At 46.3% G+C, this 26562-nt stretch overlaps 2 long non-coding RNA genes across 3 annotated transcripts; both read left to right on the plus strand.

Annotated features, from left to right (window-relative positions):
• The first annotated feature begins 713 nt into the window (after positions 1 to 713).
• On the plus strand, positions 714 to 5432 carry LOC123580044. 2 transcript variants are annotated; one of them, XR_006703101.1, is made up of 3 exons: positions 714 to 1595; positions 2598 to 2703; positions 2863 to 3491. It is a non-coding gene; the product is annotated as an uncharacterized LOC123580044 (long non-coding RNA). The 2 variants fall into 2 exon arrangements; XR_006703100.1 differs by lacking the exon at positions 2863 to 3491 and adding an exon at positions 4978 to 5432 and having other exon boundaries at positions 715 to 1595.
• An 8513-nt stretch (positions 5433 to 13945) lies between these two features.
• Positions 13946 to 15404, plus strand: LOC123579626. Its single transcript, XR_006702858.1, has 3 exons — positions 13946 to 14276; positions 14638 to 14836; positions 15279 to 15404. It is a non-coding gene; the product is annotated as an uncharacterized LOC123579626 (long non-coding RNA).
• Positions 15405 to 26562: the final 11158 nt, after the last annotated feature.

Below are 26562 nucleotides of genomic sequence, written 5' to 3' on the forward strand. Positions count from 1 at the left end.
ACTAAGGATTTTGAGGGGTACAGAGGGAAACACCTGGGCCAGGAGTTTGAGTCCTGACTTTGTTTCTGTGAGAAACACCGGCACGTGCCTTCTCTACTCTGATCCTTCATTTTTAGCTCTGCAAGCCCTGGTCTCTCAGGGCTGAGATGATCGAAAAACAAGATGGTAGGACGTGGGGGATTTGGGGAGCTGGACAGAGGTTCTGGCATCACTGGGGTTCCCAGGAGGCAGGGCACAGCTGGGGGCCAAGGAGGTCCAACAACGAGGACAGAGCATAGGCAGAAGCCCCGGCCGTCTTTTAGCCAAAGAGGAGTTGATACAGGGAAAGAGAAGGTTGTTAGGAAGAGGAGACAGTACAGAGGATAAACTTCTCAAACTGGAGTTGGGGTTTCAGGCGACGTGGGATTGGCCACAAATCCTGCAGCTGGGTTTTACCATTGACCAGAACCCTTCTTGTCCCCAACTGGGGTGTCTGGTCACTCTGCTCGAACTGCCCATTTCCAATCTCCTGACCTAGCCGCTGTTCTAACACTCCATGTTCGAGGACTGTCTTAGGTCACCAGGGACCAGTTTGCTCTTACATACTTAAAATTATGCAATTGGCAGTTAACGCCAGTGGGAGCAGCTCTCCAACAAGGATTGACAGGCGCTGGTACCTAAACCTCTTAGCGCTTTCAACCCTAAAATGGGATAACTCTGAGGCATACGTTCTATGCTGGCTCCCAGAGTTCCCCGATGGGATTAAGCTCCAATTGACTATAGTAGTAACTTGTGTGAAAACACATCCTCCATCGACTGCCTTCTTTTCCCTGTCTCGTTCCCTCAAGCTCCAAATGGTGCCACCTGGGATCGTCTCCCAAGTAATCTACTTGTACTCGAGATCTTTGTGTCAGGGTCTCCTCGTGCGGGAAGCCAAGCTAACGCACGCGACTATCTCCCCCACTTCCGGGTCTCTGTCTATGCGGTTAAAATGAGACCGACCCCCATCCCCCAACTCCAGGGATGGGCACATGACTCGGAGCTGACCAATCACACCACCATACCTCTTTGGCTACAGTGATTGGTTCAGGGGTCGTCACGTGACCCCCAACCAGGCCAATGACAGCTTCTTCCTGGACTTCTACCGAGACGACTGGGAACAGGAGCCTTTTTCTGCTGCGGTCCCCAAACTCTTGGGACGTTAGGTTGGGGGCCGGTGTTCTCTGAGGATGAAGCCGCCTCAGAGGATGCTGGTGCTGAGCTGAGGAAGCGAAATCAGATCCAGGTGGCCTTATGTGCATCCCTGGTTCCAACGCAGTGTATAATTTTAAGTGCCGTTTATTAGCCTGGTCCATCCTGAGCTCTCTTGCTCCCCACAGGCAGGCCTATTTCCCATAGCTCCTCGGGTTTGCCCTCCCTATCTGGCCCCTCAAGTGACAGGGTTTGCAGTCCCTGGGTTTGGCCGGGAAATCGTTCTTGCCTGAGTATTCTGCGTTGCTTTAGCAACATTGTGGAGCAAGGGGAGTTACCAACGTTCAAGGTGGCGGAATAACCTGTTTGAGAAATCAACTACTTTTCATTTCCTCAACTCCAGAGTCATTGGGAAAGAATGAAAGGTATTTCCCCGACTCTGTGCCAAGAAGGTAGCTGGACTTTGTGATCGAAAGATCTGGGTTTCCTTTTACCCCCAGTTAGGAAATCAGGCCGTCCTTCCCCAAGGTCCTAGAGTCTCAGATTGTGGTGAGCAGGACCACCTACGAGGGGGGCCTTGGAGGACCTCGTTCCAAAGTGGAGTCTCAGGCCCCAGCCCTGGGGGGACTCAGTCATAACCTTTGAGGACCAGACCCGGGAATTTGTCTTTCAAACACGCTTCTCCAAAGGTTAAGAAACTTAGAACTCCTTTATTTCAGTGAAGAAAACCCTTTTGAAACTGGCTTATGCAAAAGAGGCAGTTTATCGGCTGAAGTAACTGAAAAAGGACTGGCTGAAGTAACCGAAGAGTTCTGGCTTTAGGCCTAGCTGGATTCACGAACTCAGATGAGGTCGCCAGACAGTCTCTTGCCATCTCTTGCCTTTTCTCTTCAGTGCGTTGGCTCCGTTCTCAGACTCCACTTGACAAGATGGCAAGTGGGGCTCCAGGCCTGCATTCTGCTGGGTACAAGTCCGGTGGGAAAAGGACGGTCATTTCCCGAAAACCCTACTGTAGTTCCAGCATCCACTCGGATTGGACTAACTTAGGACATGGTCTGTCTCTGAACCAGTCACTGTCACCAAAGGAAGGTGACGTTCAGATTGTCCAGGTCTGGTCACATGCCTGTTGGGGTAGGGATGGCCCCACCTGGACATAGGGAGAGGAAGTTCCCTGAAGGAGTACTGAGCGGTGTGTGCAAACATGGGGGAATGAGTTCTGGACAGGCAAGGACGGTTGTGGTCAGTGTGGAGTCCCTGGTGTAGGCCATGTATCTTGAGGGCTCTGGGCTTCTTGGCACCCTTGTGGCTCCAAGTTATTCTTTGGTTCAGATCACAAAAGGAGAATATTAGGCTCCTACTCAGGAAATAACCAAAACCATAAAGCAGGCTCTGTTGATTGCTTCTTTTCCCTCCTTCCTGGCCATCAGAACCGAATTTTGCGGGGCCAAGGAGCAGCGTGCAAGGCCCAGAGGATGAATTCTTTTTGGTCTAAGCCAGCATGGGAATCCTGTGTCCTTTTGACCTAGTCTTGGGGTAAGCATGGGACCCAATCCTGGCCAACGAGGCAGCAGGGGTAGTGTGCTGAGGGCTTCTGGGTAGGATTCTCCTTTCTGTTAAAAGAGACAAGTTTTCTCCCCAACCCCTTTTCTTTCATACATATATTCCTCCATTCTTTGGACACGGTTGTACTAGGACGTGACTTTTGGAGCTAGAGCACTTACTTTGAGACTCTAAGGGAATGGCCGAGGGAATCCTCAAGAAACTGACCCGTTGCCCTAATACTGAGATGCCGAAGTTCTCAATCCCAAAACATTTTACTTACTGACTTACTGTTACCTGAGATAATAAAGATCGACATTTAAGGCTCTCTTAACTGAGTGTCAGGTTACCTGCAGCCCAAACGTGCCCTAACGGATCCACCTGCAGACTTTAGAAGTTTAAAGCACGGAAGGCAGAACAAAAAAGGCTGCCGCTTCTCTGAGATTGTTCTGGTTCTACAGCCGGTCAGGCTTCTCCCACTTTGCTCTTTGACTCTTTCCTCGTGAAGCTCTTGCAGCTGAATAAGCATTAATAATTCATCAGGACCCCACCACTCTGGGCTGAATTGTGTAAACTTCCTTGTTAGTCTGAAGGTTTCCTGAAGCCCTGTGCAAGCATTTACCGTGTAGAGGGTAAGACGGGGCTAACCTAGGAGTTTGGCCTCTAACGTTGTAATTTTTGTGTTGAATTTTTTTTTTTATTTGTTAATAATATCAAACCTACAGAAGAGTTGGATGAATAAAAATGGGACAAAGAACACCTAAGAGAAAGCATGAGCAGGAGAGGGGCAGAGAGAGAGGGAGAGAGAAAAATCCCGAGCAGGCTGTGTGACACGGGGTTCGATCCCACGAACTGTGAGACCATGAACTGAGCTGAAATCAAGAGTCAGACGCTTAACCGACTGAGCCACCCAGGCGCTCCTTTTAACGTTTTATTTTTAAGTAATCTCTACGCCCAATGTGGGGCTTGAACTCACGACTCCGAGGTTAAGAGTCACGTGCTCCACCAACGGAGCCAGCCAGGCGCCCCTCAACCTTCATACTTTAAAATTATTGATAAAAAATCTTTACCTTTTCTACCATTTGCATTCCAATAATATACAAATTTTACTAATTCCAATAATATACAATTATATACAATAATATGCAATTTTGCTAATTGATCCAAAAATGTCCTAAAGTGTTTTTTCTCCTCCATCACAAGAACCAGTCCGTTTAGGGTCAGATATTGCATTTAGTTGTCATGTCTCTTTAATTTCCTTTCATCTGGAGCATCAGTCTTTCTTTGTCTTGTGTGACTTTGAAATTTTTGAATAATACTCTCCCCACCCCCTTGTCTCGCTCTCTTTTTTAAAAAGCAATATTTCTTGGGGCGCCTGGGTGGCTCTGTTGGTTGAGCGTCCGACTTCAGCTCAGGTCGTGATCTCTTGGTCCGTGAGTTCAAGCCCCACGTCAGGCTCTGTAGGGAGTTAATGGAGAGATCTACGGGAAGTAGTTACCTCTGTGAGGCTGCCTGGGCCTAAGACAGCTTTTGGCCAGCAGGACTAGCTAGAAGTGGAATAGTGGAAAGCAAAGACAAGTTCTCCAATCATGAGAACAGAACAACTACAAAACTGGTCTGACAAGTGTTTCTTTTTTTAAGTTCATTTGTTTTCATAATCTCTACACCCGTTATGGGGCTCGAACTCACAACCCCTGGCATCAAGAGTCGCATGCTCTTCCAACTTGAGCCAGCCAGGCACCCCTTAGTGAGTGTTTTAATAGAAGCAAACATAAGGTACAATGAGAGATGCAAGGGTTTACTGGATCCAGTCTAGAAACCAAGGAACTCTTCCTGGAGTAGACAACGTTTGAGCTGAGACCTAAATAGTAAAGAGAGAGCCGGTTGAAATGGGGGAAGAGCGGAGGAATTAGCACATGCAAATGCCTAGAGGTGAAATCGGATATTGGAGGGCTAAAAGTAGATCAGTCTGACTGGAGCCTAAGTATGAGATAAAGAGGGTCAGGGCGATGCCAGGGTGTTTGCAGATCTTTATAACAAGGAGTTTGAACTCTGTCCTAGGAGCAACGGGAAGTCATGGAAGGATTTGAAGCAGGGGGAGGGACGTGTCATACAGAGGTGTTAGCAAGTTGGACATGGGAGGATTTTCTGATGTCGCCCTTCCAGGAAAAGTCCAAATAGCTCTACGGCAACCCTGAGCCCTGCATCTTCGAGGGTTTGCTAACTTTGGTTTCCTTCCTTCTCCTTCCTTTCCTTCTATTTCCCCAGGCAATCTGGGCAATAGAACATGGGGAAAGTGACCGCACCGGTTACGATATTTTCAACTGCAAGTGACAGCATGCCTGACTGACCATGGTTTAAGCGAGGAAGAAGTGGAATTATCCTTTATCACAAAAAGTCTGGAGGTCGGCAGCTCCAAAGTCGTTTTGATATGTCAAGGACCCAGGCTTATCTTTCTGCTACATCATCTCCAGTGGTTGGCTTTTGGCCTCAGACTCATGCCCATCCCAGCTACTGCTGCATCATAGAACGTTTGATCACAGGACACCGATCAAAGCAGGAAGGAAGGGATGGGGGGACAAAAGGCTTTCACCCCCTTGAAGCTCTATATTATTAATGAAGTGGATCCTCAGATTTCCCCTGACCTTTCATTGGCTGAGAGCTGGATCATATGCCCATTCTGGACGAATCATTGCTTAAGGAGAATGCGCACTTTTACTTAAGATGGGTCATGATTTATCTGCTGGGGCTGGAGAGCCAGCCACCCTCCAAAGATCAAGGGATTTCTACCCCTTAGCTGGGCCCCAAATCAAGGTTCTCTGGGCAGGGAAGATGTGGAAGCGGGGTGGGAATGCCTCTGGGGTAGCAAGGGGCAGTGTGTCAGACAGAGTGAGGTTTGTAGAAGGTAGGAGAGGTGTTCTGCTTGTGAAAAATAAATATGAGAGAAAGCAGAATTGATCAAGGGGGCCTCACTTCAATGCAGGTCCGCGAAGTCCTTGTCAACTCCATGGGGGGCTCCGGAGCAAAGATTGTTGGTTAGAGGAGCCCCACATTGGGCGAGATGGCCAGCCCTGGTGTCCCGCCATACTCAGTCATTGACCTGGGGCAACGCAGGAAGAGCATGGCCTTGGCTTGAAAGTTGAGACAGACCCTTAAGACGTTGCAGCTGGAGGCTGTCAGCTCGCTGCGTTCTTCACAGGCAGCTAGCAAGTTCTTGAAGCTGTGCCCCTCCAGGACTGTCATAGGGTGCCCAGTGTCTGGCCTGGCTATGCCCAAAGAAGTCAAACTTGAGGTGACAAATCCATTTCTGCCCAGGTGCAGCATCAAGTTTGACAGAAGGAATCAGAAGAACCATTGAGAGATTAGGCTCAATTCAGAAATTGAGTTTCACCTTTAGAAAAACATTTTTTCTCACACATAGGATATTTTCATTATAGCAAAATGGGAAATTTCACATATGTGCAGAGAAGAAGATGAGAATCAATCATAACTCTTCCACCATCGATGAGGATGATATTAGTAAGGTAAAAATAGCTACCATTGATGGAATGGTGATTATGTGCCAGGCACTGTGATAAACCATTCGTATTCATAATCTCATTTAATCCCAGCTCTGCTGCTTGAGTGAGTTCCTTAGCCCCTGTATGCCTCAGTCTTCTCCTCTGCCTAATGGGGAGATACAATAGTATCTATCTATCACTTGGGGTTCTGTGGATTCCCTTCGTTAAATGTGAAGTGCTCGGAACATTGCCTGACTCAAATAAATGCTCAAGGGAGAGCCTGGCTGGCTCGGTTGGTGGAGCGTGTGACTCTTGATCTCGGGGTTCTGAGTTGGAGCCCCACGCTGGGTGTTGAGATTGTTTAAAAAGAAAATCTTTAAAATAAATAAATGAATAAACAAACAAATGCTCAATAAATGTTAGTAATTATTTTTGTTCTAAGCCCCCATTCCTTTATCTACAATTGTGAAAACCAACAGTTTCCCACAAATTTGGCACCCCAAACTCATTTGGGAGCAAACCCTGACCTGATCTGAGGTTATTTATAATCTCATCAAACCCTTTTCATGTGAATCCGTATTCATATGTTTCATATCAATATGTTTGATTATGGGATGGCTCTAAAATATGTGGAACATAGACAACATGGCTTTTCTAAAATCTAGAAATATCTAAATTTTGAAACACTGATTTCTGATAAGAGGTTGTGGACTTGTGCTCTCAATCCTCATGACAACTCTGTGAGATGGGTCCTTTTAGTATCCTCATTTTATTGATGAGGAAAAAAAATTTTTTTTAAGTGGTTTTCTTTACAACAGAATTTTCCAGAGACTTTCATCTATTATGCACTGTACATCTCCACAAAAGGGGCTATAGAATGCAGCTGTTCTCTGGACTCATGGACTTTGAATGTCAAGGTCATTTTTTTCATACAGGTCCTCCCCTTGCTAACATTGAAAATCAGGGAAGCCTCTTGGAGGAGATAAGGAACCCTGGGCAAACCGGGAACATGAAGGGGCCAAGTACACACAGGCAGACGGGGAAATCCTTGATGACTCCCTCCTGGTCATCTATTGACTTTGTGTGACCTTGAAAAAAAAATTCCACCCCTTGACTTCTTTATTTTTTTTTATTTTTATTTTTTTTAATTTTTTTTTAACGTTTATTTATTTTTGAGACAGAGAGAGACAGAGCATGAACGGGGGAGGGGCAGAGAGAGAGGGAGACACAGAATCGGAAGCAGGCTCCAGGCTCTGAGCCATCAGCCCAGAGCCCGACGCGGGGCTCGAAATCATGGACCGTGAGATCGTGACCTGAGCTGAAGTCGGACGCTTAACCGACTGAGCCACCCAGGCACCCCCTACCCCTTGACTTCTAAAACAGATGGCAAAACCATCTTCCAGGTTCCTTGGCTAGTCAGCAACATTTTCTCTACTGTCTTTAAAAAGGAAGGAGCCTGATGCATTTGAAACAGTCATTCAAAAGAACTTCCCAGGGGTGTGGCCGGTGTTAGTTTCCTGGAAATCCTTGGGAACATCAGGCTGGGTTGGCTGAGCTGCTCAGTGGCGGGAAAGCAGGCAGGAAAAATTCTGAATGTCCCTTGAGCTTTGCGTGCTGGGTCCCAGATCACCTTCTGACCCTTAAGTAACTGAACTTGTCAACATTTCTTCTTTCACCATCCTAACAGCCTCTTGGAGACTATTTCAGCAAGGACCAGTCTTGTCAGATTAAATTTATTTATTTCATACACTAAAAGAAATGTAAAACTCAAGTGTTCCACTGACTTTTGAAGTTTTATTTTCTAGTTCTTGAGATAGGAAAAGCTGACCCAAAGTAAACAAAATTCAAGCAGATAAAAATATCCGGGAAAAGTGAGTCTCCCTCTCATCCGCTTCCCACTGACTCCTGTCCCCATCCCAGGAGGCATCTAGGGATTCCAGTTTTGCACATCCCCTTCCAGGTAAACCTTACATGTATATAAGCATATATCATTGTATCTATTGAGATGATTTGGCTCTCAGTACAAAACACTATCCAACCAGGGCTCCTGGGTGGCTCAGTCGGTTAGGCGTCCGACTTCAGCTCAGGTCATGATCTCACGGTTGGTGGGTTCAAGCCCCCCGTGGGGCTCTGTGCTGACGGCTCAGAGCCTGGAGCCTGCTTTGGATTCTGTGTCTCCCTTTCTCTCTGCCCCTCCCCCACTTGTGCTCTGTCTCTGTCTCTCAAAAATAAATAAATGTAAAAAAAATTTTTTTTAATTAAAAAACAAAAAAAATCCCAAAAAGCCAATATCTAACGTACAAATGTATGACTTTTCATAGAACACTTTCAGAGTTGGTTCATTTGGGAAAGTAATGATATCATCAAAGATCCAGATTCTTTCTGTCCCTCTGCTGCATCCTCCTTAGAGGTATGACATCTGTCCCTGCACCTTTGTGTCTCTATATTAGGTGACTCGGTATGTGGGCTATAAGAGTGTCCCGAACACCACTGCTATGCCAGGACAGCAGGCCATACCTCCACTGTGCTTAAAAGAGATGGACAGCTTCGTGATCACATCCACTAAACCCCACTGAGTGGACTCCCCAGTTCAGCTTATTTTTAGCTGATCCCTCCAAGTGCCCAAGGCTCTCCCATGTCACCTGACACTGAGGTAGGGAATGGGCGGGGGGAGGGCAGCTGGAGAGACAGTGGTCTTGATGGCTGTAGTTGTAACACGTTCCCTTGGCAGGCGTTACAGAATCACAAGACGCTGTGACCACACTGAAAGGGCTGTCCAGTTGAGGGGTGCTGAACTCATGCTTCATCCACTTCATGGCAGATCTACCTCTGGGTTTACGGGAAAGCCAGGCAGGACTGGTTGTTGGACGGGATGTAACAAGTGAGTGAAAGAGAGAAATCGAGAGTGATTCTAATGAGCCTTTGGGATTGAGCAACCAGGTGTTCAGTAAGGGAGGGTTAGGCGTAGAAAGAGAGGGAGACACAGAATCCAAAGCAGGCTCCAGGCTCTGAGCTGTCAGCACAGAGCCCGACGCGGGGCTCGAACTCACAGACCACGAGATCATGACCTGAGCCGAAGTCGGCCGCTTAACCGACTGAGCCACCCGGGCACCCCTATATATTATATATAGGTGTACATCTATCTATCTATCTATCTATCCATGTATCTCTGATTTAAAATTTACCTGGAAGGTGACATACGAACCTAGCAATAACGCATACGTTCTGGGGTGGGGGACCGGGTGAAGTGGGATAGGGAAGGAAGAGAGACAGACAGGCTTACTGTTTTTGGGTCCTTTTATCCTGCTTGTACAAGGAAATAAATGGAGGCTCTGATGTAACTCGCCTAAGGCCACACAGCATGTGGGTGGCAGGGGCTGTCATTTGAAACAGACGCTGGCTGGCCCGGCTGCAGAGTCCAAGCTCCTTCCATTCTAACAGACTGTCCCCTAACGGAAAGGGAAACGGGCCCCTCCAGGATAAATGCCGGTCTCCTCACTTCCTCTCCCTGGGCTGGCTCGTCTGCGTGTCTCCCTGTGGCATCTCCTGCAGCCGAATATCAATAACGGCCTGAAAGGATTCCTGTCCGTGGCTGAGAAAGGCTGCGTGCACTCTTCTCCCCTCTGTTATGGAAACCACAAATCCTGTGGCTACAGCTGCAAATAAAAATAGTCCTGGAGGGCCCCCAGACTACACACCTGCTCCCACTGGATGAATGTCTCCTTCTTTCCTAAGATTAGAGCTGCTTGGGATTCCAGTCGAAGAGGCCTGGGTTCTAACCCCGGTTTTCCCACTGCTGATGGAGCTGTGTGTTCTTGGGCAAGTTACTCACCTTCTCTGTGCCCCAGTTTCCTCATCTGCAAAGTGATATTTTAAAAAAATCTCACAGGATTGAGATGCTTGGGTGGCTCATCAGTTAAGGGTCTGACTCGTGATTTGGGCTCAGGCCATGATCTCATGGTTCGTAAGATCGAGCCCCACGTTGGGCACTGTGCTGACAGTGTGTGTAGCCTGCTTGGGATTCTTTCTTTCTCTCTCGCCCTCTCTTCGTCCTCTCAAAGTAAGATTAAAAACAATCTCACGGGATCGTAAGGGCTCAGAGAGTTAGCTGTCGTAAATTGCTTGTTTCTCTGTCTACCTGGTTTACATTAGTCTAACAGCATTCCTGCTGCCTCACACCCTCCCTCCCCCTACGGGGCCTTAGCACATGTTCTTCCCTGTGCCAGGATGCTGTTCCCTTCCCTCTATGGCTACTTAGTGGCTATCGGTCCTTCGGGGGCTCCAGCCTTCGTGAGGGCAGGATCACTTTTGCTCTCCACTGTGGCCCCAACAGCCAGCAACACATGTATGTCTGGCATAGAGTTGACTTCCGTTAAATGTTCGTCCAGGGAGTGAGTGAAGGACTAAATGGACAAAGGAGACAAGTGATCAGTTAGTGCTAAGTCATTCGACAAGTGTTCTGTAAATAAGCACGAGACCTACTCTATTGTATCCTCGTGAGGATTAAAAATGTGAAGCGTGTACAATACCTACCCGAAGTCTGCACTACCACTGACTAAGGGTTACTCGTAGCACTATTTTATATTGTCATGATTTCGGTTTCCTGCAGATGTTCTCGTGGCTTCCTGCTGGAATGAGGCTCTGGTAGGATGCAGAGCCCCACCCAACAGCTGGGTCCTGTGCTCAGGCAAGCAGCCTCAGCCCTTCCCCACAGGCAGGACTCGGTCTCGTCCCGAGGAAACAGATTCCTGGCTGCTGGCACAGCTTCTGCAACTTGGCTCCCATCTCTCTGTGGATTGTCTCCTTCACGTACAGAGCATCATGGACACATTACGTGGGGTTGGGCCAGTCCATGGTGACCCCTCTCTTTGGAACAGGTGTGGACGCCCTAGGGAGTCATGCTTACAACTGCACAACCCTACCCTCCAGCCGGAGTTGACTGGATAAAGACGGGGACCTGATTAACTGAGCCAACTGGATCCTCTCTCCTGAGATTTTGGGGTTATGATCTAGTGATTTTCGTGAGCTGTTGCTTACGGGATGGGTGCACCCTCAGGTGCTGTGAGGCAGCTATATTTGGTCATGGGCTTGGGGAAGGAGAGAGAGAGAGAGGCGAAGCAGAGAGCAGAGATGAAGGAATCTGTGGGCAGAGTGGTAAAGGAACACAGAATACAGATGCCACAATTCCAGGTGACTTTTCGGACGCCGGTTCCAGAAACGTCTGAAGCCACTGCACTTCCTGCCCTGTGTTTGGCATGATAACAGCGGTTCTCACATAAAGACAGCTGGGTGGTAGAGCGGATACCTACTGTCTCTGCTTTTCAGGCATCCTGCCTCCTGAGCTCAGGGCCTGACCACTGGGCTAGGGCCCTCCCCGCGAGCTGTCTCTGTGCCTGAGACTCACCCTGGGAATCCCCACGCCTGTGGCCCGTCAGCCTGGCTACAGCAGAGGCCGGTCCAGCGTGAGAGACTGCAGTGTCTCCTCAGATGGCCTCACAGGGCACTTTGCCAGGCCCTTTTTTCCTCTGGAGCCCGGCCTGGCTCACACAGGCCGCTCTGTGAGGCCGTGGGCAGGAGGCCTCTGTTGCCAGCAGAGTTCAGTTACCCCAGTGACATTCAATTGTTCCTAAGAGAAGAGGCCTGCTTTCGGCAGCTCCTAGACCTGGGTTCCAGGAAGCTCTGCCTGACTCCTTTCCTGTTTGTTTCCAATCAGCCAGTCGGCCTGTATCACCGGATTGCATAAGTCTGCCGGCTGCTAAGCACTGTCTCTCTCTTGCTGTTGTCTCCATACCGCTCGGAGCTCACACCAGCCTGGGAGGAAGACACAGGGCATATCAGCAGGAGTTTGCTGCTGCCCAGACAGACCCAAATAGCAGCGTGGCCCCGCCAGGTTTCCAGTTTCCAGGGATGTGTGACTGACCCTAGAATGAGGATCCCAGGGTCTCATCCCAGAAAAGAGATCCCTAGGGTGACATTTCACCCTTGTGGGAAGGACCCGTGGCTGTGTGGACACTGGCACAGCCTCTCTACCCTCTGCAGAGTAGTTTGCAGGGGCTAGGAAAACTGAGACTGGATGTGCAACTCTGGACGCAACTCCTTGAGCTCACATCCTGGCTCTGCCATTTACTGGCTGTGTGACTTTGGGAAAATTACTGAACCTCTCTGTGCCCAGTTTCTGCATCTGTACTGCAGAGAGAATGACAAAAACCTCCCTTATCAGACTGAAATAGGATCTGAATCATTTAATACAAGGAAAAGGTTCAGTACAATGCCTGGCATATAATACAGGCTGAGTAAGTACAAGTGGTTATTATTATAACAATAACTATTATTGTTAATTTTCAAAAGAGAAAGGTCATTTTTATGCCCAGGAAGATATGGATAGTAATATTCATTGCAGCGTGACTTTTAATAGTGACAGATTGAAAACTGGCTAAATATCTCTCAGTAGGAAATGGCTGAACCAATCATGGCACATCCACACTATAGAATCCTGTGCAGCAGTTAAAAGAGAGTGCAGCAGAGCCGTGTGGCCTGATACAGAAAACTTCTAAAATCTGGTGTGCAGCCAAAAAAACACAAAAAACAAAACCCAAGAAGCAGAAGGATACAAAAAGCCTGAAAACGTACGCAAAACACAAAAACGCAAAGCCGTCTATCAGTAACATACATATGCAAACGCACAGGAAAACCATCTTGAAGAGCAGCAGTCTGCTACAGCTGTCACGAGCCACGTGCAGCTGTTTACATTTAAATGTAAAGTCATTAAAATTAACTAAAATTTAAAATTCAGCTCCTCAGTGGTATCAGCCACCCTTCAAGGGCTCGGTAGCGTCATGTGGCCAGTGGCTGGCGGCTAGCATATTGGACGGTGCAGGTATAGAATACCTCCATCGTTTTAGTACATTCTATTGGATGGTGCTGGTCTGGATGGGAAAAAAAAAAAAAAAAAAGCCAAACTGAGGGAAACTACTGCATGCAATAACTAACTTGGAATAAAAAAAAAAAAAAGTCAAATTGATAACAGCAATTACCCCGGCATGGAGAGAGGAAGGATTGCAGAATATCGTTTATTCTTTGAGCAGGTGTTTATTGAGCACTTACTCTGTGCCAGGCACTATCCTTACACTGGGACCTCAGCTGTGGATACAATGGACCCAACTCCCTGCCCTCTTGGGGGTTTTGTTCCAGCGGGTGGTAGGTCGTGGAAATGGGTGCTTTGGATAAAGATGCTAGCAGATGGCACAGGGTGATCATTAAAGACGTTTTTTACACTTGCCTGCATTTTTCTATTTTTATTTTATTTTATTATTTTTTTTTTCAACGTTTATTTATTTTTGGGACAGAGAGAGACAGAGCATGAACGGGGGAGGGGCAGAGAGAGAGGGAGACACAGAATCGGAAACAGGCTCCAGGCTCTGAGCCATCAGCCCAGAGCCTGACGCGGGGCTCGAACTCACGGACCGCGAGATCGTGACCTGGCTGAAGTCGGAGGCTTAACCGACTGCGCCACCCAGGCGCCCCTCTATTTTTATTTTTTAATGTTTGTTTAGTTTTGAGAGACAGAGAGATACACACAAGGATTGCAAATGGGGGAAGGGCAGAGAGAGAGGGAGACACAGAATCGGAAGCAGGCTCCAGGCTCCGAGCTGTCAGCACAGAGCCCGACGCGGGGCTCGAACTCACAAACCATGAGATCTTGACCTGAGCAGAAGTCGGATGCTTAACCACTGAGCCACCCAGGTGCCCCTCACCTGCATTTTTTTTTTTTTTTTTAAATGAGGAGACTGCTTTACTTGTGTAATGAGAAATTTATAAAAGGAAACAAAAGTACCTCATTCCTGGAGAGAGGAAACTTGTATTTCTGCCCCGGTTCTGTTCCTAACTCGTGCAGGAAGTGGCGGCTTAACCATTCTGTTCCTCCATTTCTTTACCTTAATGCGCATGAGGCAAGGGCTCTGAGGCCCTGCCAGCCCTTCCACCGTGTGACTGAATGCCTCCATCAGTCTCTCCACCTGTCCAGAGACGCGTGGATTGCTGGATGGAGTTATTTGGAAGTGTTAACAGGTAAAGAGTCTGCAGGAACCTGGTACAAGAATCAGAACAAACCCAGGGGGAGAAGGGGGAGGAAGGGTCAGAGGGGAAGGAGGGAGAGGGGGAGGTGAAGGAGGGAGGTAGGGAGACCTGCAGTGAGTAGAGAATTGACTCTCCATCCAGCTTCCCCCGAGGGCTGCCTCAGTGTACCTGTTTAAATCAATACAGAGTTCCTGAGAAATTCTGGTTACAGTCATGCAGACAGACGCTTTTTAATAATTGCTAATATTTACTGGGCACTCACTATGCTCTTGGCATCCTTTAATGTAGATTTACTCATTTAATCCTCAAAAGTCTGTGGGGGTCAATACAATTTATCAACCCCATTTTACAGATGAAAAAACCCAAAGTTCCAACGAACGAAACAACACCAGACTATTTGATGGGGGAGACTGGGCTTCAACCCAGAGGCCAGCCTCCAGAGCCCTTGGTCTTAACCACCATGCTTCACACCTGCTTATAGTCAACTGGAACATAAAACAGAAGAAATAAAGGCTTTCGCTTGGTCGAAGGAGCTCACGCATGTGGTCTGGGTACATTGCCAATTAATTCTTTTTTTTTATTATTATTTTTTTTAACGTTTATTTATTTTTGAGACAGAGAGAGACAGAGCATGAACAGGGGAGGGGCAGAGAGAGAGGGAGACACAGAATCGGAAACAGGCTCCAGTCTCTGAGCCATCCGCCCAGAGCCCGATGCGGGGCTCGAACTCACGGACCGCGAGATCGTGACCTGAGCCGAAGTTGGACGCTTAACTGACTGAGCCACCCAGGCGCCCCAATTCTGATTGAGGGTGTCGCTTCTTGCTTCTGCTGTCACCAACCACTCTCCAGAAGCAAAGGAATCCTAAGCCAGCCGGTGTCCCTCAGAATATCCGTGGCTCCCACCTCATTCGAGTAAAAGCCTTACTATGATCAATAAGGCCTTCTGTGATCACCCTCCCTGATCAGATTACCTCTGATCTCTTTCCTCCAGCTCCCCCCAGCTCCACTCCAGCCACACTGACCTCCTCCCTGCTGCCCCGACTCACCACCTTGGTCCCTCCCCTGGGCTCTAGTGCGAGCTGTAACCTCTATCACAGAAGCTTCCTGGTGGAGGTGAAGTCTGAGTTGAGGCTGGCAGGTGTGTAGGTGTAGGTGTATGTGAGCCTAGGAGGGTGAGAAGGGTTTCAGAGAAAAGGTGTGTATGTGGGCAGGAGAGGTGGAGGATGGGGAAGTGGGGTGGGGGGCGGTGGAGAAGGAAGGGCACAGTGGGATTTGCCTTTCCCTAGCTCACTCAGTCTTTCGGACTGGCACTTTGCTCCTCCTGGCTTGCCATCTGGTTTGGCTACAGGTGGCCTTCAGTTTCACTTCCATTCAATAATTTTTTGTTTAATTATGTCTTTTTCAGGGCGCCTGGGTGGCTCATGTCATGATCTCGCGGTTTGTGAGTTCGAGCCCCGCGTCAGGCTTTTTGCTGACAGCTCAGAGCCTGGAGCCTTCTTCAGATTCTGTGTCTCCCTCTCTCTCTCTGCCCCTCCCCTGCTCATGCTCTCTCTCTCTCTCTCTCTCAAAAATGAATAAACGTTAAAAATATACATGTCTTTTTCTGTCTTGGGGTAAGTGTGTCTGTGTGTGTGTGCACTCTTAAGATCTTCTTGCTTTTTTAATTTTATTTTTAAGTGATCTCTACACCGAACATGAGGCTCAAACTCACAACCCTGAGATCAAGAGTTGCATGTTGCACCCACTGAGGCAGCCAGGTGCCCTAAGATCACGTTCTCTTAAGAGCAGTTTCAGCTTTACAACAAAATTGAAAGGGAGGTACAGAGACTTCCCATATACCCCCTGCCCCGTCTCATGCACAGCCTCTGCTATTAGGATGAATCTATACTGACCCATCATAGTCATTCACAGTCCCCGGTTTACCTTACAGTTAAACATTCACTCTGGGTGTTATACATTCTATGGGTTTGGACAAATGTGAAATGGTGTATATCCATCGTTAACATACAGAGTATTCTCACTGCCCTAAAAATTCTCTGTGCTCACTTCATCTCCCCCTCTCCTCACCCCTGGCAACCACTCATCTTTATATTGTCTCCATAGTCTTGCCTTTCCTGGAATGTCATATAATTGGAATCATACAGTATACAGCCTTTTCCGATTGGCTTTTTCACTTAGTAATTTGCACCGAAGGTTTCCACTCTGGAGCCGTATGACTAATGCTGCTATGAACATTTGTGTACAAGTTTTTGTGTGGACACATTTTTGGGTTTTTTTGTTTTGTTTTTTTTTTAAGTGGGCACCACACCCAGCGAGGACCCCAATGCAGGGCTTGAACTCATGACCCTGAAATCAAGACCTGAGCCAGTATCAAGTGTCAGATGCTTAACCGGCTGAGCCACCTAGGCATTCCTGGATGTGTGTTTTCCATTCTTTTGTATGTATACCTCCGGGTGAAATTGCTGGGTCATATGGTAACTATGTTTCACCATCTTGAGTAACTGCACAATGTTTTCCAAGGCGGCAGCACCATTTTACATTCCCACCAGCTGCATGTAAGTGTTCCGATTTGGAGATGCCTTTTCATACCTGCTGGTTTTTTGAGACACACAACTGTATGAGCATCTAGGTAGGAGGTGAGGAAAGGTGAACAGATGGGCTGGGAGGGAAAGGCTGGTACTTGATCATGGAAGGCTGGGAGGCCTCACAGTCAGGTGTTGGATTTTATTGTGATGTCAGGGACAGCTCTGGGAGCCTTTTAAGTGGAGAAGAAACAAACTGATTTAGGTGTGTGTGTGTGTGTGTGTGTGTGTAATGTGTATTTTGTTTTTACGTTTAATCCCTAAGTGGATGATAATTCATATGTCCCCCTCCCCCTGCAACAGGTAACTAGTGTTTTAATTTCTTATGTGTTCATTTGGAGTTACTTTTTTTTTTAATGTTTATTTTTGAAAGAGAGAGAGAGAGAGAGAGAGAGACAGACAGAGCATGACTAGGGGAGGGGCAGAGAGAGAGGCAAACACAGAATCCGAAGCAGGCTCCAGGCTCTGAGCTGTCAGCACAGAGCCCGACACGGGGCTCGAACCCACGAACCATGAGATCGTGACCTGAGCTGAAAGCAGACCCTTAACCATTTGAGCCACCCAAGCGCCCCTGGAGTTTCTTTTTGCATGCATAAACAAATACAAACACACACGTGTTTGTCTTCCTACTGTTTTTATGCAAGGTAGATACTATCACACTAGCTTTTCCACACACCAATCAGTGTTACTTAAACACTTTTCCGTATCAATGTGTGGAGAACATCATTATTCTTTTTCCTATTATTGCATAATATTCTATGATTTGGTGGATCACAATTTATGCTACCAGTCTCCTCATAACAGACAATGGTTTTCCTTTTTTTTTTTTTTTTCTGTTATAACCCATGCTTTCCATAAGTAATTCCATACAAATGTCATCTCACACATACATGGGATTATTTGCCAAACTCCCGGAAATAGAATTGTTGGATCAAAGAGGTGTACGCATTTTTAATTTTGATAAACTTTGCTGAACTGCCCTTCAGAAAGGATGGGCCAGTTTATGCCCCACCGAGAATCATGGAGGTGCTCTACGGCCTTGAAGTCTTATCAAGCTTCTGGAACTTTCCCAGTGTGACAGATGGAGCATAGTGGCAATGGAGCCGTTTTTCATGTTTAATGGCCACTTGAGTTTCCTTCTTTATAAACTGTCTGTTTGCACCCTTTGTTCATTTTTCTATTGGGCTGTTGTCCATTTTTCTTATCTGCCTCTAAGAGCTCTTCAGACATGAGGGAAAGTAACTCTTTGTGATATGAGCTGCAAGAATTTTTCCGCAGTTTGTCATGTGTGTTTTGACTTTGTATAGGATGGGTTGTTTCTTTTCTCTCTCTTTATTACTTTGTTTTTGCCATAAGGTTTTTTTCTTTTAATGTAGTCAAATGTATTAATCTTTTCCTTTATGGCTTCTGGACTTTAAATCATGGTTAGAAAGCCCTCTTTCATATTTTCTCATAATATCTATGGTTTTGTTTTTTATATGTTTTACAGTTCAGTCCAATGTTATCCAACCATGTGTCTCATTCTGTAGCTTGCTGCTTTCTCACATTGATACACAGAGAAGCTCTAGTTTATTCGTTTTAACTGCTGCATAGCACGCCATCATGTCACTAGTAAAAGCATTATATTTTTAAAATTTATTTATTAATTTTGAGAGAGAGAGAGCACGCGAGTGGTGGGAGGGGCAGAGAGAGAGAGAGAGAGAGGGAGAGAGAGAGAATTCCAAGCAGGCTCCAAGCTGCCAGCATAGAGCCCGACGCGGGGCTCGAACTCATAAACCGTGAGATCGTCACCTGAGCCGAGTTGATGAAATCGGATGCTTAACCGACTGAGCCTCCCAGGTGCCCCTGTGAAACTGTATTTTATTAGCCTGTTCCCCTAATAATGAAATTCAGTTTGTCTGCAAATTTTGTACTCAATGCTGCAACGAACACCCTGTATGTATGTCTCCTTGTGCTCACTTGCCAGAATTTCTTTGGAGCACATACCTAGAAGTAGAATTTCTGTCAATCTCTGGACGTAAAGCAGTGTCTGACTCTGGTTTTAATTTGCATTTCCCTGATTAATCTTGAGATGGGGCCTCTTTTCATATGTTTATGGCCCTTTGGGCTTTCTATTCTCGCAGAAATGCCTTTTCAAATCCTTTAGTGCTTTCTTTCATTGGGATGACTATCTTTTCTTTCTTATTAATCTACAAGAGTTCCTTATAGACTCTGGATTTAATTCCTTTGTTACATTGGTTGTATCTTCTCCTGGCTCGTCACTTGTTTTTCCCCTTTGTGAGGTCTTTTGCCATAGAGGAAATATTCAAGTTTGATGTACTCCAGTATATTAATCTTTTCCTTTATAGTTTGTGCATTTTGTGCCATTTTAGGGAATCCCTTTCTCTCCGAAGTCATAAAGATATTCTTCTATGTGTTCCTTTAATCATTTTGGAGTTTTCGAAGAAAAAAAACATTTTTTTATAATCTAAAATGATGTCAAAGGAGATTGAGATGCTTTTATGTTCATTGAAATGGGGTATGGGTTAAGAAAACTGACTAACAAAGCTATAACCTCTGCCATCCTGTGGCCTCTAGCTCAGGGCAATGTTACATTTGCTGTCATGTGGGTTGATTGATTATGGCTGGGCTCTGGGATGTTAAGACCCTAGACTCAGATTTTCCCTCACTGTCTTTGATCAACACTGTTCATTTCTGCCTGTGACTCTGGGGCTTACCTGTGGCCACAGATCCTTGCTCTGGCCCCCATTACCCTGCTCCAAGTAATGCTGCTAGCTCAAAGCCCTCTCCTGGGACTCGGGATGATGGAGGAGAAACAGAAACAGCTGCTTTTCCTTCCCGAGACCATGACAATATCTGATTCTTCCAGACACCTGCCACAACATAATGTCCTTGGCTAATTGGCTTTCCCCGTTGCTGACATGGGCGGCCTTTCCCCTAATCAGTGGTGATATTTGGGGCCCGGTCCATCTCTTGGGAGAGTCCCAGCCTTGGAATGTCAGTGTCCTGTTCAGGAACGAGGCTGGACAGGGGCAGCAGGTGGCTTGGAGAGTCCTCTGACCTTCCCACATGAACTTTCCAGCCCCTTCCAAGTCTAGGGCCATTTTAGGATCTTCCTGGGCTTCTGTCTTGAGTTTTTAAGGCCCACCCATGTCCTATTAAGCATAAGAAAATGTACCCCCATGGCCCACTAGATACATGAGATGTAATCACGTGAGTTCAGAGGCAGTTGATTAGTTGATTTACTATTTTGTAGACATTTTAATTAAACATCAATTAATTTCAACTTTTGGAGCTTCCTTTTTATATTCTGGAGTCAATATTGCATTTTTATGTGCACTTGAAACAATTGGAGACTCTGGCCTGTGGCCTCTGGCCTCTCGTGTCCTTTGGTAAAACTGCCCAGCCCCCAGCTTTCCTTCGTAAGACCAGATGTGCCAAGCCCACTAGAGCCCACAAAATCCCCGAGGTTTTGCCAAGCACCCTCCTGTGTATTAAATCATGACCTGCTTCCAAATCATCTTATAGGTAACACCAAGGGATATTTGCAGAGATTCTTGGTCCTCTTGGTAGAGGACCAAATACTCCTCAAGGAGTATTTGCTGGACCCCCTTCACCTGTGTAAGATCTGGGACTGTGTTGAGCTCTCTCCTATGTATAGAATCGTAAGAGTTATTTGCAGAATACCATTCTGTTTACAGTCATGGCCTATATTCCCTGCCCCTCCTCTGTGTGAAAACAAGAACTCTTTACACAGGGGCGCCTGGGTGGCTCAGTCGGTGAAGTGTCTGACTCCTGATTTTGGCTCAGGTCACAATCTCACAGTTTGTGGGTTCAAGCCCCGCGTGGGGATCTGCGCTAAAAGCATCAAGACCGCTTGAGATTCTCTCCCTCCTTTTCTCTCTGGCCCTCCCCCTCTTGTTCTCTCTCTCTCTCTCTCTCTCAAAATAAATAAATTTAAAAAAAATTAAAAGAAGAAATATTCACAGAATGCTGTCCTATCTGTACCATCACTAACCGCAGGCAGAGTTTCCTATTGTTTAGGACCATGGAATCTTTATCGACCATAGGAATCTACCTAGAAAGCCTGTTCAGGGAATAAACACTCTCCTCCATGTAGAATTATTGTCTGCAGAGCCCTCTCAAGGATCGCTAACTATCTGCAAAGCACATTGGAAAATCAAGGAAGATCTACAGAGCCTTATTCTCTCTATGGAATTAAGTAATATTTGTAGTCTCCTCCTGGGTAGAAAATCATAAAATGCTTACAGAACACTCCCTGTATATGGAATTTGAGGGTGTTTGAACATCTTTTCCTTCCTGTTTATAAAATTATGAACTGTCTTTGAGGAACACCCTCAGGTCCACAGAATCATGGAATGCTTGCAAAGCCACTTGTTGTGGCTTGAATCTTATATTACTTATAGGATGCCTGCCTCTACAAAATCATCGAGTGTTTGCAGAGCCTCTTTGCTAATCATTATGGAATGTCTATAGAGCTTCCTTATCTGTACAGACTTAAAGAATGTTAGCTGAACCCCCTTCTTCTGTGTAGAATCCTGGAATGTTGACTGAGTGCCCTATGGTCTACAGTCATAGAACGTTACTAACCACACTCCCCACTATAAAACTTGAGATGTTTACACCCCCACTTACCTGTTGGAGAGAAGTAAGAGTTGCAAAGGGTCACGACCAGATTGTGGAGGGGTCTTAAAAGTCAAAGGAAGAGTAGCCATTTTCTATAAGCTATAGGGAGCCACTAAAGTTTTTTGATTAATACAGTGACATGATGAAAAGTATGTTCTAGGAAGCTTAATATAGTGAAGGAAGTATATGGGATAAACCGGAAGGCAGTGGCTTAAAAATAATTTTTTAAAGCAAAGCAGGGGCGCCTGGGTGGCTCAGTCGGTTGGGCGGCCGACTTCGGCTCAGGTCATGATCTCACGCTCCGTGAGTTCGAGCCCCGCGTCGGGCTCTGTGCTGGCAGCTCAGAGCCTGAAGCCTGTTTCGGATTCTGTGTCTCCGTCTCTCTGACCCTCCCCCATTCATGCTCTGTCTCTCTCTGTCTCAAAAATAAACGTTAAAAAAAAAATTAAAAAAAAAAAAAAAGCAAAGCAAAAATCAAGGTACTGATTGATTTTACTAACTGCAATAATCGACAGCGAATACTTTGATAAAATAAAGACTCATTCTCTAGAGCAGGAGTTAGCAAACTACAACCCAAGGGCCAAACCTGGCCCACTGCCTGTCTTTGAAAGTAAAATTCAATTGGAACACAGCCACATTAGCTGTTGTACAATAGCAGAATTAAGTGGTTGTGACAGAGAATGTAAGGCCTGCAAAAACAAAAACATTTACTATCTGGCTCTTTACTAAGAGACACCCTGGAGTCTTTTTTAAATATTTGGATTTTTTGGGTATTTTAAAGTTTTCTCACAGCAGACTCAGTTGAATTCATAAAGTTTCTTTCTTTCATTCATTCATCATTCATTCATTCAACCAATATTTACCAAAGATCTACATTATGCCAGGCCCTGATTTGGGTATTGGGGGTGCAAAGATGGAAAAGAGACAGCTCTTGCCCTCAAGGAAATGTGTAACTTAGCCATAACTGTCATATGATTTATAAGAAACTGGCTGTGTGAGGGGCACATGGGTGGATCAGTAGGTTGAGTGTCCTACTCTTGACTTTGTCTCAGGCCATGATCCCAGGGTTGTGGGATTGAACCCTGCGTCAGACTCCATGATCAGTGTAGAGCCTGCTTGAGATTCTCTCCCTCTCTCTCTCTCTCTCTCTCTCTCTGTCTCTCTCCCTCTTTCCCTCTCTCCCTCTCTCCCTGCTTCTGCCCCTCTTTCTGCTCATGCTCTTGAGCTCTGTCTCTAAAACAAAACAAAATAAAACAAAACAAAAAACCCACCTCTTTATTGATTAAAAAAATTTTTTTTAATGTTTGTATGTTTTTGAAAGAGAGAGAGACAGAGTGTGAGCGGGGGAAGGGCAGACAGAAAAGGAGACACAGAATCCGAAGCAGGCTCCAGGCTCTGAGCTGTCACCACAGAACCCGACACGGGGCTCAAACCCTCAAACCGTGAGATCATGACCTGAGCTGAAGTCAGATGCTTAACCCACTGAGCCACCCAGGCACCCCAAAAACCCACCTCTTTAAAAAAAAAAGAGGAAAGAAAGAAACCAGCTCTGTGACTTTGGTCACGTTCCTTAATCTTTCTAGTTTCAGTTTCTCTGCTAATGAGGATGATTGTACCTCCCTCAAGATGTTTTTGTAAGGTAACTGTGTATAAAGTGCTTAGAACAGTGCCTGACACCGAGTAAGTACTATTTAAGTGCTTCTTTAAATATGTACTTACACTTGAACTTACATCCTTGTGCACATATGCACATATGAAGCACTGTGACTAGTGCTCTACTAGAGGGGTCTACGGTCACCCTATGTGGGAGAGCTATATGTCTGTGATATGCGTATGTTTCTGTATTTATGTTATACTTCAGTTAAAACAAAACAGGAAAACCTCAGCAGGTACAAAGTGGGGGTAAAATGATGGCCACCAGGGCTAAGTGGATTCAGGACTCAAATTATGTCGTCAGGCCTCAATTTCTCCTTGTTGCTTACATCAGTCTCTTTGCATACATCAGCTTCATTCCCAGGTTTCACATGCTGACAAAATAGCTGCCATTGCTCCAGGCTTACAACGCTTCATATTAAAGTCTAGTGTGAAAGACATGGTTGGCTTCTCCAAGGCACAAATTTAAATTTCTGGGAGTTGAGTCTCATTGGTTCTGACCAGTCTGCCCAACTCCAAACCAATCACTGTTACCAGAGGGATACAATGTTATGACTGACCAGGCTGGTTCACATAACAAGTCTGAAGGTAGAAATGGAGTCAGCAACCCCAAAGCACCACACAGAATGAAAGCAAGAGGTGAAGGCAATCGGAGCTGTTGCAGAAGGTGAATGAATGTTAAGTGACCATAAAAGGTCAATAAATGCCTGGTACCAGGACGACATCATCATCATCATCATCATCATCATCATCTTTTCCAGTTAGCATTTATAAAAATGCCTGGCACATAGTTTGGTACTTGATAAATATTTGTTGAATGAGAAAATTACTTCTATCAGCTAATACTCCCCGGCCGCAACCCTGTTATGCCTTTGGCCTACCTGTCCAGGATAGAAAGACAGTGGCAGAATTTTTAAAAGGGATGTTCCTCATATCTTTGTCTCTATAGAGGCGTTTCATGGGCGAGGGATAGAACCTTGGAAAAGTCTGATCATAGCAATTGTGGGTGAGGCAGGAAGTCACGGGAACCCTCATTTACTGCAGCCGGGAGTTTAAATGGGTACACCCATTTTGAAAAGCAATTCAGAAATAGTTAAGCAGATGTGCAAATCCACTCTTGCATGTATGTGCTCTGGAGAAACTCTTGCCCATATGCATAGGATTGCACAGAAGGGTGGTGTTAGAGTTACTGCTGCTGTGTAGCAAACCAGACTTGTGTGTAAACGGTAACTATTTTATTATGCTCATGGATTTGGGAAGGGCGCAGTGGGGACAGCATGTCGGGGGGCTTCAGCTGAGAAGACCGGAAGGTCCCAGATGGGGGCTGGAATATCTAAAGGTTTGTTCTTGGGGCGCCCGGGTGGCTCAGTCGGTTAAGCGTCCGACTTCAGCTCAGGTCATGATCTCGCGGTCTGTGAGTTCGAGCCCCGCGTTGGGCTCTGTGCTGACAGCTCGGAGCCTGGAGCCTGTTTCAGATTCTGTGTCTCCCTCTCTCTCTGACCCTCCCCTGTTCATGCTCTCTTTCTCTCTGTCTCAAAAATAAATAAATGTTAAAAAAAAAAATTAAAGGCTTGTTCTCTCTCACGTCTGGTGATTGATGCCCGCCGTGGGCTGGGATCCCCACTGGGGCCGTTGACCAGAGCACCCATAGGTGGCCCCTCCGTGTGGCTTCCTCACACATGGTGGCCAGAGGTTCCAGAGATGTGTGTCCCCACCAACAAGTCAGAAGCTGTGTAGTGTCACTTTCCACGCGTTTTTATTGGCTATAAATGACTCACAACCCCACCCAGCTGCAAAGAAGGGGGAAATGAAGAAAGTTCTAGAAGAGCAGGAGGATGGAAAATATTTTTGAGACCATCTTTGGAAAATGCATTCTGCCGCAGTTGTTCCTTGCCCCACTGTGTGAATTGGGTCCACATCCCCTTCCCAAATCCCTTGGGGCCAGATGTGTTTTGAAATTTTGAAAATCACAGAATTTTGAAAGATAACATGAAAATAAAAACGATAATATGAGACATACACTGAATATTTACAGAACACCTCTTGAGAGGGATGGGGGTTACTCTGTAAAGGAAGATCTACATGTTTCCTCGGGGGAACCTGCAGATATTCACAGTGAGATAAAGATTATAGGCAGCTTTCTGTCTACTGAGGTCAAGTTTTGCCACTAAAGATGTTCAGGTCAGGTCAGGTCTTGCTGCGAAATAAACTATGAAAAAGCTTTTAGGTTTTAGGTTTCTTGGATTTTGAACTTTAGCTAAGAATCCATGGACCAGTAGTAGCAAAAAAGGGGAAACGACCTAAATTGACATCATCAGGAAAAAGGACTTAAAAACAGGCCTCAATATATGGTGAAATGCTACACAGCCGTGAAAATGAATAAACTCAAGCTGCGTGCTTCACTGTGGACATGTCTTATAAAAGTAATGTTGAGAGAAAGCATGTTGCAGAGAAGTGTATGCGAGCAGGGGAGGGGCAGAGAGAGAGGGCGACACAGAATCCAAAGCAGGCTCCAGGCTCCGAGCTGTCAGCACAGAGCCCGACGCGGGGCTCAAACTCAGAAATCGCAAGATCGTGACCTGAACTGAAGTTGGATGCTTAACTGACTGAGCCCCCCAGGCACCCCTCATTTCTTGATCATGATGGGGTGAGGGGAGTTTCCTCCTCACTCTGGAAGTCAGCTGGTGGGGCCTCAGCTCTGCAGAACATCGTTCATTATTACGGCAGAGGGAAAAGAGTGGCAAAGGACACTGGCTCCGTGAGCTGCTGGCAGGAAGTGATAGTCACTTCTGCTCTGAGCCTCAGTTTCTCTGAAAGGGGCTGATTAACTACTGCCTGGCTAAAGCTTACCAGGGTGAGCCACCTAGTCGATGCTCAGCCAATAGGCATCCCTGGCGTCTGAAGGACTCAATGCCAGGGCTCCTTGGACATAGAGAGCAGTTATGCACAAGTCAATGATATTTATCTGCTCACGCCTCTGGGAGTTTGACCTGAGATAGTTTGAAGTGTATGATGTTATCACACTACTGGTGATTATTGTCCACGGATTATGCAATGTCTTCCTCAGGGCGGGTTCCTGGAATCTTTCCCAGTAAAGTATGAGGGGGTAGGAGGGGCATGGTATCTTTTACTTTAGGCTGTGGAGCCTCTTCTTTATGTGTTTGCTTTGGGCAAGCCTGTTAATTAGGTGTTGACGAGCAGACATGAGGGCCAACTTGTGCTTTCTGGGATTTCTCCAGGGGCCTTCCTTTCTTTAGGTCACTCTCCTCCTCCAAAACCTTCAAGGGCTCCCTACGGCCCACAGGAAAAAGTGTGAGAATACCAACAGTGATTGAGTATTGCTACATCCAGTCACTTTATAGGTACTATCTCAAATCCTCCCAGAAACCCTGG

Source organism: Leopardus geoffroyi, chromosome A3 (assembly GCF_018350155.1).
Source record: "Leopardus geoffroyi isolate Oge1 chromosome A3, O.geoffroyi_Oge1_pat1.0, whole genome shotgun sequence".
Taxonomy (NCBI): domain Eukaryota; kingdom Metazoa; phylum Chordata; class Mammalia; order Carnivora; family Felidae; genus Leopardus; species Leopardus geoffroyi.